This window comes from Microcaecilia unicolor, chromosome 11, assembly GCF_901765095.1.
Source record: "Microcaecilia unicolor chromosome 11, aMicUni1.1, whole genome shotgun sequence".
NCBI lineage: Eukaryota > Metazoa > Chordata > Amphibia > Gymnophiona > Siphonopidae > Microcaecilia > Microcaecilia unicolor.
In genome coordinates this window covers 33,516,842-33,530,552 of record NC_044041.1, presented here as the reverse complement: position 1 = coordinate 33,530,552, position 13,711 = coordinate 33,516,842, and positions in this window count along the sequence as shown.

Genomic DNA, 13,711 nt, shown 5'->3' with positions numbered 1-13,711 from the left:
GCTGTGAGGGAGATTGGGAGGACGAATTCAAAATGGCCGCCGTTCGCGCCAAAACCACCGTTCCGGAGTCCGGGGGCGTGCCTGACCCTTCAGCAATCTCGGGATCGGAGCGCGCCGGTGAAGAGACCGAACCAGCTGACTGAACCACTGCAGGCAAAACCAGACCCGAAGCTCCCGCTAGCGCTGTACAATACTTACAAGCGCCTGAAGATGAAACACCCCGACGCTGACAAACGGAACAGCGCTTAAGTTTTTCAGACATCGCTGACGCGCGTGTGCACCCAATTCGCGCCGAAACTGTACTTTTTTTTTTTCCAATAGCGCTCAAATTAAACACACAAATCCCCCCAAAACAAACAGTGATGGGAGCCAGACCAGGTAATGAAAACTGTACTTTTTATGTTTCCCTGCTGATGGAAATGCTAACCAGCCACACCACACACACTTGACAGTAACAGAGCTGCCTGCTCGTTTAATCAATGGGGACTTAAGAGGTCCGTGGCATTAAAGCAAATTTAGCTTCTTTTCACATCTGGCTGCCTCTCCCAAAGGTAAAATCCCCTTGCTAACCAAAGGGCAACCCTTCCCTTAGAAATTGAATTAAATAATAAGGGAGGTGGGGAGGAAAAAGGGGGGAGGGACCCGGGGCACCCGAGTTTTCACCCCTGAGGCTGAAAGTCAACCAAGCTGAAAAGAAAACCTAACAAGCCTCAAAGAATTCCTGTGGCACAGAATAAAGGCAGAATAAAGCCAACAATAAAGAAAATGCTGAAAGACAATAAAGAGAGACTAATGGGCTCACTCCTACCTGCTGGGAGACTGAGAAAATACTGAGGCTAGGGTCACATGACCAGGGCTCCTACTGGCTCGCTAGAGTCAGAGTTTTTTTCTCAGTCTCCAACCTGCTGGTAGGCGTGCACAACCCATCAGTCCAATCCTGGGCCGGTCCGGAGGGATGCTAAGGAAAATACATTTTCTGTTCATCCCCTGGCTCAGTAGATTGGAGCCGTAAACCCCATACTCTGCAGTTCCATAAGCACTGGGTGCAGCAGCAGCTGCTTAAAAAACTCATATCCACTCTAGAAAAATCAATTTCTGAACTATACAGCTTCTCATAAAACCCTCAAAACTCATCCCTAACATGTACGCCCCCTGATCCATCCACCATCTGAGCTAGTCTCCCGCCCCTTCATATATTGTGCCAGGAGAATGCCTGACTTAATTTATAGGCTTTTAAGCTAATTAAGAGGATAAGAAGGTAATTTTTCATTCCAGGGCTTAATTGTGGATTTTTTTTTTATCAGCAAGTGAGTAACCCTTGGGAACAGATTAATTCTTTGCAATTTGGTGAGAAGCAAATAAAATAGTGATATAAAGTACACCAAATAAACTTTAGGGAGTTTTAGATTAGTCTAAGCATGCCTACTCCTTTCAAGTATATAGTGCTGAACAGTTGCGTTCGTATGAAGTCTGAAATGAATAGTCACATCAGATATGTAGGTGAATGCATGCTATATCCCAGACTAACCCAAGTTTAGAGAGCAATTTATTTAACATTTATACCTAGTCACAAATATGAAAAGCAGTATTACATATGTCAGAGTCTTGCTTATTTTACCTATTTTTTAGAGAAAGCATATTAGTTGTGGAGATTAACATTTTTTCCTTTTTGGATATTGATGAATAATGCTATTTCTCTAATTACTTCGCTGTATTTCTGATTTATAAGTATTATCTTGTAAATTTTGAAAACTTAATAAAGAAATTAAAATTACATATGCCAGAGTCAAAGCTAAAAGAAAACGTGCACACAAAATATATAAATTCAGCTTAGCGCTGAAACATATGCACTTATATCTACAGCCAGACATAACCACAACTGAATAAAAATGGAAGTGGAAAAATGTTAGTGGAAAAATGTTAATCTTTGCAAAAGCAAAGATCTGAACAAACGATTATATAGCACAGACCCAGCATGTGAAGATTACATAGAAAACAAGCAGTACATTTACTAAAAGAATTGACATACTAAGAAATGATGTAAAATCAGCAGAACAGAGCTTGGGCTTAAAAACTAATGTTAAGTACATAAGCATTGCTGTGCTGGGATAGAACAAAGGTCCACCATATCCAGCAGCCTGTTTTCTGATGAAGGCAATGGCAAACCACCTGCAAATAGTCTTCCAAAAAGACCAACATGCAAGTGACAGCACTCTTAAGTTGTTTGTGAGTTAAGTGTATTTTCAAAGTGCTTAGACTTACGAAGTTCCATAGTTAACCTATGGAACTTTGTAAGTACACCTCTTGGTACTTGTATGCAGAAGATTACCCTTATCTTTTACCAAATAGCAGAATTCTTTTCTCACAGTCACAGCTTATTAAGATATGTCCAGGGAACCCCCTCTCCCCCCACCAAATCTCCCTGTTATACGGAAAACGTCTTACGTGCACAGGAAGAAAAGGATTCTATGCTTACAAAAAATAACTAACAGGGAAAATGCCTTACTTGAGTTGCAAATGTAATGCAACAAGATGCTGGAACAATCCATTGGTTGTTAAGACAAAATTCCAGGTTTTAGAAATTTCAGCTTGGAAGAATGATTCATTTGATCCATTACAGGAGATCTTACATAAAGAGTTAGTATAAAATAAATCTTACAGAAAGTCTTCCAAGTTATTCCAATATAGAGAAGTTGTTATTACAGGAATTTTGTTTACCTCCCAACTAACCAATTGACTTATATAAACATTAATCCATTCAGTGAAATTATAGCTCAGACTAGGTATTCTCCGAGGACAGCAAGATGAATACCCACCATTGATGGGTGACATCATCTGACGGAGCCCAACATGGCAAGCGCTCCCCAGTATTCTTGGAAACAGCCCATCACACATACATGCCTCTTCCCACCACCGCTCAGTTCTCAGAGGACAAGCAGGATGATATCTCTTCAATGATGGGAATTGCTAGCTACAAGGATGTTTTAAATAAAAGGGAACAGAAAAGGCCTGCAATAAGCAAGGCTTAACAACCAGAGAACTTTAACTTGTTTTTGGAATTTTCTCTTTATTTGTGGTGGTGGTGGGAGGGTGGGGGGAACAGCCTGGAACAGAAACAAATGGGCCTAAGGTGTTGTAGTTGGATTCTAGACCTCACAAATTCTGAAGGACTGTCTGACCAAACTAGCTGATGTGTCAGGAAAGCGAAGATACATATCTGTAGCAGGTATTCTCTGAAGAAAGCAGGCTGATTGTTCTCACATGTGGGTCGACGTCCGCGCCGGCCTGGGAACCGGCCATTTTGCAAGCAAAATATGAACAAATCTTGCCAGAGTCTTCTGGCGCGCGTGCAAATCAGCTTCCCGCCCGTTGCGAGAGCACTCCCGCTCAGTTAAATCAAAAAAGCAACTACTAAACAACAACAACTCCAAAGAGGAGGAGGAAGTGACGTCAGCGCTACCGAATGGCTGCCTAAAAAAAGAGCTCTGAAGAGCCAGAAGTAAAAGCAGTCCCTAACGCCCCGAAAACGCGGCGAAAATCCTCACCAAGCAGGAATCTAAACATTAGAAGTAATGGCAGCTCGGAAAAAGCTTGCTAAATTCAAATACTCCGCAGAAAACCCCGGAATAGGGAGAAGCGCGGGCGCGAAAGTAGCGTCGCGAAATTTCAAAATGGCGGACGGAGTTTCCGAATCAGACCCGGAGCACGAGGAATTGGTGGAAGAAAATTCGGAGACAGATAAACTGGATGTTTCACGCTGGTTTCAGGAGCTCAAAGCGGAAATGGTGAACACCAGAAAAGGAATACAGGCAGCAATAGGAGAGCTGCGGGAAGAATTGAGAGACATGGGGAAACGAGTTGCAGAAACTGAGGAGAGAGTGGATGGTGTGGAGGAGGAGGTAAAAGAACTGCAGCAAGCTATACAAAAAGAGAATCCAAGCAGAGAAGCACTGGAAATGCAACTAGAAGATCTGGAAAACAGGTCTAGACGATGTAATCTGAGATTCAAAGGAGTACCAGAAGTGGAATCATATAAAGATGCATCAAAAGTAATAAAAGCAATCTGTGCATTCATTCTAGATCTGGACAATGAAAGCGTTGACACATCCAATCCTGACAAACATAGAATTGATAGAGCACACAGGACATTAGGGCCACAGAGAGCTGAGGGGCCTAGAGATATAATAGCATGCTTTCATGATTATAATATCAAAGAGACTGTGTGGCGTAAAGCTCGGGCCATGGGAGAGATTACATGGGAAAATAATAAAATACAAATATTTCAGGACTTGGCAAAAAAAACCCTGCAAGCACGGAGAGAATTTAAAGACATTACAATGTATTTGCAAAAAGCAGGATTGAGATACCGGTGGCTGTACCCAAGAAGAATTCTGGTAACAGTGGGAGCCAAGTCGAGACGAATCCAGATGGTGGAAGGTGCATGGAAAAGCTTGAGAGACATGGGTTGCACGGACATTCCACAGGATAAGGAAGGAGAACAAGGACGACAACAAAGACAGCAGACCCCGGAAAACCAAAGATGGCAGAAAATTGGAAGAGAAAAGAAAAACAGATCCATGGATAAAGCCAGAGTTGAGGGGGAAACGAGAGGAAAAGACTGAGAAATTAACCAGAGGACTACTATATAAAAAAGTGGTAGTATGATAAATGAGAATCATATTGATGGTTAAATGATATATCATGCTTGGTGAGGGGTAATATGGAGATGTAAATGGGGGAGGGGGAGGGCATGGATGATGTAAATATATGGGGGCGGCCTTCTGGCACAGATGCACTTCCTCCAGGGTAGCACTGGCCAGAAGAGTCCAGGGCCAAAATCAGGAGCCCACTGGGGGGGAGGGGAAAAGAGGGGGGGAGGGAAGGGAGGGGGGAGGGAGGGGGATAAAGGTAGGATCCTGGAACGTTAACGGTCTGAATAATCCCGGGAAAAGAAGTATAGTTCTTAAAGAACTAAAAAGATTGAAGTGGGAGGTGATAATGCTCCAGGAAACACACATCCAAAGGCGAGATGAACACTTGATCAGCTATAAAACACTGGGGCAGGGAACTAGGCTGGCAAATCCCAAGGGAGGGAAGACGGGTGGATTGGCAATATACATCAATGAACATTTAAGATTTGTACAAGAGGACATATATAAAGGAGAGGATGGGAGAAGCTTAGCAATTAAAGGAAAGATAGGAAACCACTTGATTACATTCATCAATGTATATGCACCAAATGAGGGGCAGGGAACATTCTTCACGAAACTTGGCTTGGGCCTAAGCAAATTTGTAAGGGGACAGATAATTATGGGAGGGGACTACAACATGACTGCTTCTGGATTGGATCACTCACAGGGGAGAGAAGGGGGTACACGAACACATAGGGGGAAATTTCTTAAACTAATGAAAGATTTAGATCTGATAGATATATGGAGGATACAACACCCAGGTCAAAAAACATACTCTTTTTATTCTCATGCCCAAAAATCATACTCACGGATAGATGCGATTTGGGGGAGTAGATCAATATGGGGGGATATGAAAGACTCAGGCATAGAAAATATACAGACATCAGACCACGCACCAGTATGGGTATTGGCGGGAAAAATAGAGATAGAGAGAAAGGAAACGGTGTGGAGACTAAACGAATCTTTGATAGCAGCTGAGACAGATTGTCAAGATATACGTACGAAAATAATTGAATACCTCCAAAATAATGATAAGGGAGACGTGTCGGAGGGCATCTTGTGGGACGCACTAAAGGCAGTGCTTAGAGGACATCTGATAGCAAAAGGCACATACAAAAAAAAAAAAAAGAGAAGCAACAGAATTGACAATTAGGATAAAATTAACACAATTAGAAACGCAGCATCAATTACATGGAGATGCAAAAACCCTCAGGGAACTAATACAATGTAGAGGGGAATTCCGGAAAATACAGATGAGTAAGATGGAATTTCATAGGACCCTCATGCAACAAAAATTTTTTGAATTTAGTAACAAAGCTGGGACGATGTTGGCACGCAGTTTAAGACAAAAACAGACAAGGAGCTTAATAACTAAACTAAAAACACAAGGGGACAGATTGGTATACCAGGATAAAGATATTAGGAAAGCCTTTGTGCAATACTACTCTAAATTATATGAGGCAGGGGAAAAAGCCCCCAAAGAGGACATACAAAGCCAACTAAGAGATTTAGGACTCCACAAAGTAACAGAGACCCAGAAATTGGAACTAGAGAAGGCCATAACGTTGAAAGAAGTATTAGAGGTGATCAAGGGGCTAAAAGGAGGGAAGGCTCCGGGTTTGGATGGATACACCGGGAAATTCTATAAAGTATTTGGAAGGGAACTAGCCCCTTTATTGGTGAGAGTAGGAAATGCGAACTTCGGAGGAAATGGGCTCCCTAACAGTATGAAAATAGCGGGTATTACAGTATTACCAAAACCAGGAAGGGACCCAACATGTTGTGGATCATATAGACCTATATCATTATTAAATATTGATGTCAAGATTCTAGCTGATCGCCTAGCCAGTATAATGCCACAACTTATACATTCAGACCAATCCGGATTCATACAAAATAGAAAGGTTGCTGATAACATCAGACGTACATTGAATATTATATGGGGGGCGCAAAGAAGAGGAGATTCGTTGAAGCTGTTGGCAATAGACGCCGAGAAAGCGTTCGATAGAGTGGAGTGGGAATATCTATGGGAAGTAATGAGGGCCATGGGGATGGGAATACCATTTATAGAATGGATAAAAGGGTTATATTCATCACCGACTGCAAGAATAAAGATAAATGGGGGATACTCTGAAATTTTCCATATTCAAAGGGGGACACGCCAGGGATGCCCGCTATCGCCCCTATTATTTGCGTTATCTATTGAACCCCTGGCACAGAGAATTCGAACCCTAAATGCGGTGAGGGGAATAAGACTAGGTGGAAAGGAACATAAAATTGCATTATTCGCTGATGACATTCTATTTTACGTGGGCCAGCCGATACATACTCTACCTATCATAATTAAAGAACTTGAAGTATATGGGAGACAAGCAGGATTTAAAGTAAATTATGATAAATCTGAAATAATGGGTATTACAATAACAGAGGCAGAATGCACCTACTTGAAGGAAAAGTGCAGTTTTAAAATAACGGAATTGGGATTCCGGTACCTAGGAATAAAAATTCCCAAAGATTTACAGAATCTATATGCCTGGAATTATGAGCCCCTGCTTAGGTCAGTGAGGAGGGACTTGAATAGATGGGGGTCAGGTTGGTTATCGTGGTGGGGGCGGATAGCAGTAATAAAAATGAATATCCTGCCGAGACTTCTATTTTTGTTTCAAACACTACCCATCCTAGTACCAAATAGGGAGTTGACAAGATTGCAATCAGAACTAGGGAAATTTGCTTGGGGGCGGAAACCGGCTAGGCTATCCAAGAAGATAATGTGGGGAAGAGTACAGGAAGGAGGGAGAGAAATGCCAAACATGCAATGGTATTACTGGGCAGGACAAATCACACAAATAGCAGAATGGTGTAAGGTAGATCTGTCACACATAACCACATTAGAGCAAGTGTTTGTCAGAGAGGGATACCTGGAGGGACTCTTGTGGGCCTCCATCCCAGAACAAAATTATGGGAAAATGACTTTAAACCCGTTTATAACACACTTGTTAACTCTATGGGGAACCCTAAAAAATAAATTAAGGGGGAGACAACAGAGATCCTCATATGCGTGGATTACGCAGGAGGAGGGATTCCCAGCGGGGAAAGAATCGAGGGTCTTCTCCACATGGTTTCAGAAAGGTTTGATCAGATTTCGTGACTTTATGGATGGAGGGCACATGAGGACATTTGAAGAGCTCCAAGAGAAATATGATTTACAAGAGACAGATAAATACGCATACATACAAGTCCAACACTTTATCATATCAGAAAAATGGATAAAATACCCACCAGTAGACCATGAGAAATTCGAAAATTTATGGGGAGAAATAGATGTGTCAGGCAGGGGAATTTCCAAGATATATGGTCATCTCCGGGGCCAAGATTTCAGAAAACATGCTTTTATGGAAGCATGGGAAAAAGACATGGGTCAGACATTAAGTGAGGCCGAATGGAGGAGGGTGTGTATTGAAGTTAAGAAAACATCAATATGTGTGTTGATCAAAGAAAATGCCTACAAGATACTAAGTAGATGGTATTATACACCAGAAAAAATTAATAAAATGTATCCAGGGGCCTCTGCGGAATGTTGGCGGTGTGGGAAAGGGAAAGGTACATTTTATCATATATGGTGGGAGTGTACCCAGATACAAGAGTATTGGAAAGAAATTGTGAACGAATTATCAAGGGTCTTGGAGATTCCCTTTACACATGAACCTAAATGGTGCTTACTTGGTTGGGGAAACCATAGAGGGCAAAAATGGCAACAAAGAGTTAAGCGGATAGGGCTCGCAGCAGCGAAAACGGGCATAGCACGCCATTGGAAAAGTAAATTGGGGCCCACAAAGACTGATTGGAAGGTTAAGTTAAGGGAGCTCATAGAGCTGGACAAATTAACAGATAAAAGAATAGGGAGATACAACCCTGAAGCAAAAGAATGGACACGATTGCAGGAACTTTTGAAAGATACGGGGAAAGAAGAAATTGATACGATATCCTGAGGATTAAAAGAAGGGGGGGAGGAGTGGGAGGAGAGGGAGGGGGGTGGAGGAGAGATGGGGGGGGGGGAAAATGTATAAAATACAGATGAGCATTGTTATAATATTATGAGAAATGCAATGTCAAGTCATGTTATAACACAGTTGTGATATTTTGTTTTCAATAAAATTTATAAATTAAAAAAAAAAAACAACTCCAAAGAGGAGGTGGGTGGGTTTGTGAGAACAATCAGCCTGCTGTCCTCGGAGAATACCTGCTACACGTATGTATCTTTGCTTTCTCCGAGGACAAGCAGGTTGCTTGTTCTCACGTGGGGTATCCCTAGCAACCAGGCTCACTCAAAACAATGAACATTAGTCAATTGGGCCTCACAACAGCTTGATTGACCTGAAACCATAAACAACTAACAGAGTGCAGCCTGGAACAGAACAAAAATAGGTCTAGGGGGGTGGAGTAGGATTCTAAACCCCGAACAGCTTCTGCAGCACCAACTGCCCAAACCGACTGTCGCGTCGGGTATCCTGCTGAAGGCAGTAGTGAGATGTGAATGTGTGGACTGATGACCACGTTGCAGCCTTGCAAATCTCTTCAATGGAGGCTGACTTTAAGTGAGCCACTGACGCAGCCATGGCTCTAACATTATGAGCCGTGACATGGCCCTCCAGAGTCAGCCCAGCTTGGGCATAAGTGAAGGAAATGCAATCTGCTAGCCAATTTGAGATTGTGCGTTTTCAGATGGCGACTCCCCTCCTGTTGGGATTGAAAGAAACAACTGGGCGGACTGTCTAAAGGGCTTTGTCCGCTCCATGTAAAAGGCCAATGCTCTCTTGCAGTCCAAGGTGTGCAAACTGCTTTCGCCAGGGTGGGTATGAGGACGGGGAAAGAAAGCTGGCAAAACAATTGACTGGTTCAGATGGAACTCCGACATCACCTTTGGCAGGAACTTAGAGTGCGTGCGAAGGACTACTCTGTTATGATGGAACTTGATATAAGGTGCATGCACTACCAAGGCCTAAAGCTCGCTGACTCTATGAGCTGAAGTAACAGCCACCAAGAAAACGACCTTCCAGGTCAAGTACTTCAGATGGCAGGAATTCAGTGGCTCAAAAGCAGCTTTCATCAGCTGGGTGAGAACAACGTTGAGATCCCATGACACTGGTGAAGGTTTGACAGGGGGCTTTGACAAAAGCAAACCTCTCATGAAGCGAACAACTAAAGGCTGTCCAGAGATAGGCCTACCCTCTACATGGCAATGATAAGCACTAATTGCACTAAGGTGAACTCTTACGGAGTTGGTCTTGAGACCTGACTCTAACAAATGTAGAAGGTACTCAAGCAGGGTCTGTGTAGGACAAGAAAGAGGATCTATGGCCGCAAACCTCCTCCATTTGAAGGAGTAACACCCCTTCGTGGAATCTTTCCTGGAAGCAAGCAAGACTCAGGAGAAACCCTCTGAAAGACCCAAGGAGGCGAAATCTAGGCTCTCAACATCCAGACCGTGAGAGCCAGAGACTGGAGGTTGGGATGCAGCAGCAACCCCTCGTTCTGAGTGATGAGGGTTGGAAAACACTCCAATCTCCACGGCTCTTCGGAGGACAACTCCAGAAGAAGAGGGAACCAAATCTGATGCAGCCAGAAGGGTGCAATCAGGATCATGGTTCCGCAGTCTTGCTTGAGTTTCAGCAAAGTCTTCCCTACTATAGGTATGGGAGGATACGCATGCAGAAGGCCTGTCCCCCAATGTAGGAGAAAGGCATCTGACGCTAGTCTGTCATGGGCCTGAAGCCTGGAACAGAACTGAGGGAGCTTGTGATTGATCTGAGTGGCAAAAAGATCCACCGAGGGGGTGACCCACACTCGGAAGATCTTGCGGGCTACACCCATGTTCAGTGACCACTCGTGAGGTTGCATTATCCTGCTCAACCTGTCGACCAGACTGTTGTTTACACCTGCCAGATAAGTGGCTTGGAGAAACATGGTGTGATGGTAAGCCCAAAGCCACATCTGGACGGCTTCCTGACACAGAGGGCGAGGTCCGGTGCCCCCCTGCTTCTTGGTGCAGTACATGGCAACCTGATTGTCTGAATTAAAATGATTTGGTTGGACAACCGATCTCTGAAAACCTTTGTGGAGGAGTAGCCTAGTGGTTAAAGCAGAGGACTTTGATCCTGGGGAACTGAGTTCAATTCCCACTGCAGCTCCTTGTGACTCTGGGCAAGTCACTTAACCCTCCATTGCCCCTGGTACAAAATAAGTACCTGAATATATGTAAAACCGCTTTGAATGTAGTTGCAAAAACCTCAGAAAGGTGGTATATCAAGTCCCATTTCCCTTTAGAGCGTTCCAGATCGCTCTTAATTCCAGGAGGTTGATCTGCAGACCTTTTTCCTGAAAGGACCAGGCTCCCTGAGCATGGAGCCCATCTACATGAGCTCCCCACCCCAGGAGACATGCATCCGTTGTCAGCACTTTCTCTGGCTGAGGAACTTGGAATGGTCGCCCCATGATCAAATTGCATCGAATCGTCCACCACTGAAGAGAATTCCGAAAGCTGATGGACAGTTGGACTACATCTTCTAGATCCCCCGCAACTTGAAACCACTGGGAGGCTAGGGTCCATTGAGCTGATCTCATATGTAGACGTGCCATGGGCGTTACATGAACTGTGGAGGCCATGTGCCCCAGAAGTCTCAACATCTGCCGACCGTGACCTGCTGGGACGCTCGAACCATGGACACCAGGGACAGAAGGTTGTCCGCTCTTGCCTCAGGAAGATAAGCTCGAGCTGTCTGAGTGTTCAACAGGGCTCCAATGAATTCCAATTTTTGGACTGGGGTGATACGGAACTTGGGATAATTTATGACGAACCCCAGTAGCTCTAGCACCTGAATAGTCATTTGCATGGACTCCAGAGCACCCTCCTTCGAGGTGCTCTTCACCAGCCAATCGTCGAGATAAGGAAACATGCACTCCCAGTCTGTGTAGCGATGCTGCAACTACAGCTAGGCATTTGGTAAACACTCTGGGTACAGACACCAGGCCAAAAGGCAGTATACGGTACTGAAGTGCTGTGTTCCCAGCCAAAATCGAAGATACTTCCTGTGAGCTGGAAGGATGTGGGTGTAAGCATCCTTTAAGTCCAGAGAGCATAGCCAATCATTTTCCTGAATCATGGGAAGAAGGGTGCCTAGGGAAACCATCCTGAACTTTTCTCGGACTAGAAATTTGTTCAGGGTCCTTAGGTCTAGGATGGGACGCATCTCCCCCCCCCCCCCCCCCGTTTTCTTTTGCACAAGGAAATACCTGGAATAGAATCCCAGCCCTTCTTCCCCTGGTGAATAGAATCCCAGCCCTTCTTCCCCTGGTGGAACGGGTTTGACCGCTTGGGCCTGTAGAAGGGTGGAAATTTCCTCTGCAAGTACCTGTTTGTGCTGGGAACTGTAAGATTGAGCTCCCAGTGGACAATTTGGAGGTTTGGATTCCAGAGTGAGGGTGTACCCTGACCGGACTATTTGAAGAACCCAGTTGAGAGAGGCCACCTTTGGTGAAAAAAATATCAACCTCCCCCCGACTGGCAAGTTGTCTGGCACGGACACTTTTCCTGAGGCTAAGCTGGGGAGCCGCAGAAGCCTTAGGTGCACGCTGTTGACAAGAACAAGCGCGCTGGGGCTGAGCCTCGACAGGCCGCCGATAAGCAGGAATGTACCTACACCTAGCATCAATCCAGGTTCCCCGTGGATCCAATATTGGGATTCAGTTCTTTTTGGGATCACGGGGTTAGACAGAGGGAACAACCAGTTTCGCATAAGGACTTCCTTCAGTACATTATGCAAAGGAGCCATTGCAGCCACTCTAGGTGGAAAAGGATAATCCAGGACCTCGAGCATCTCAGCCCTGTGTTCATCCTCAACCTCCATAGGGAAGGGAATAGCCGCAGCCATTTCCCGGACAAAGGAGGTAAAGGATAGACTCTCCGGTGGAGACAGTCTCCTTTCTGGTGGAGGGGAAGATTCAGAAGGAATCCCATAGGACTCATCAGACAAAAAGTACCTGGGATCCGCCTCTTCCTTCCACAAACACTCATCTTCAGTATCGGACAAGACATCTTTCAGAACAGTCCAAAACTGAGCCTGCCTCGATGCCGAGGAACAACGTCCTCGATGGCGGTGCCGAGAAGTCGACGCCTGGCTGGACTCCGGTGAAGCTTCCTCCACCAATGTCGAAGGGGAGTCGACCTGGGTGACAGCTGACACTGATGCTGCAGGCGGCACCTAGGTCGGGAACTCACCATAGGCAAAGGGCCAGATACCGCTGTAGCAGACAGTACGGAAGACGCAAGCACCCCTGACACCGAAGCAGACTGGCGCAGTAACCCTTCCAGAAGCTCTGGGAGCAGGGCCCTGATGCGCTCGTTGAGAGCCGCCGTCGGACAAAGCTACAGGGAGCCGGTGGCAGAATCTGTCAAGGCTCAGGAGCAGGTATCGGGCTGCTAGACCGACGCATTGGCACCTCCTGAATAGAGGGGAGTGATCCTCTCGGCACCGACGCTTCTCAGGTGCTGAATCTCTCGACGCCCCAGAGCTCCTGGCACCGTGTGTCGAAGGAGAATGATGACTGTGCTTCTTTGCCTTCACTCGACACCCATCATCGAGACTCCTCGGTACCAATGAGGAAGACGTGGAATCCTCATGTCTCCTCAGGGCCGGGGCCGCCGAACGTTGGTCCCGGGGGGCCTGCATAACAGGAGGCGAGAGGTGGAGACCCACTCGATGCCTCACTGCTCCCAGCATGAGTTGGTTGTTCCGCAGCCATTACCTTCGCTCCCGACGTCGATGTGTCCCTCGATGTCACTGACCTCGGTACTGATGTCGACGTTGAAGGACCGGACTGAGCCCCAAAAAGCTTCTCTTGTTGGGCCTCTCGAGACTCTTGGGTCCATTTCTTCATGCGAAGACACAGACTGCAAGCGGCTGGGCTATGGTCGGGCCCAAGGCACTGGATATACCAAGCGTGGGTATCGGTACCCGAGATAG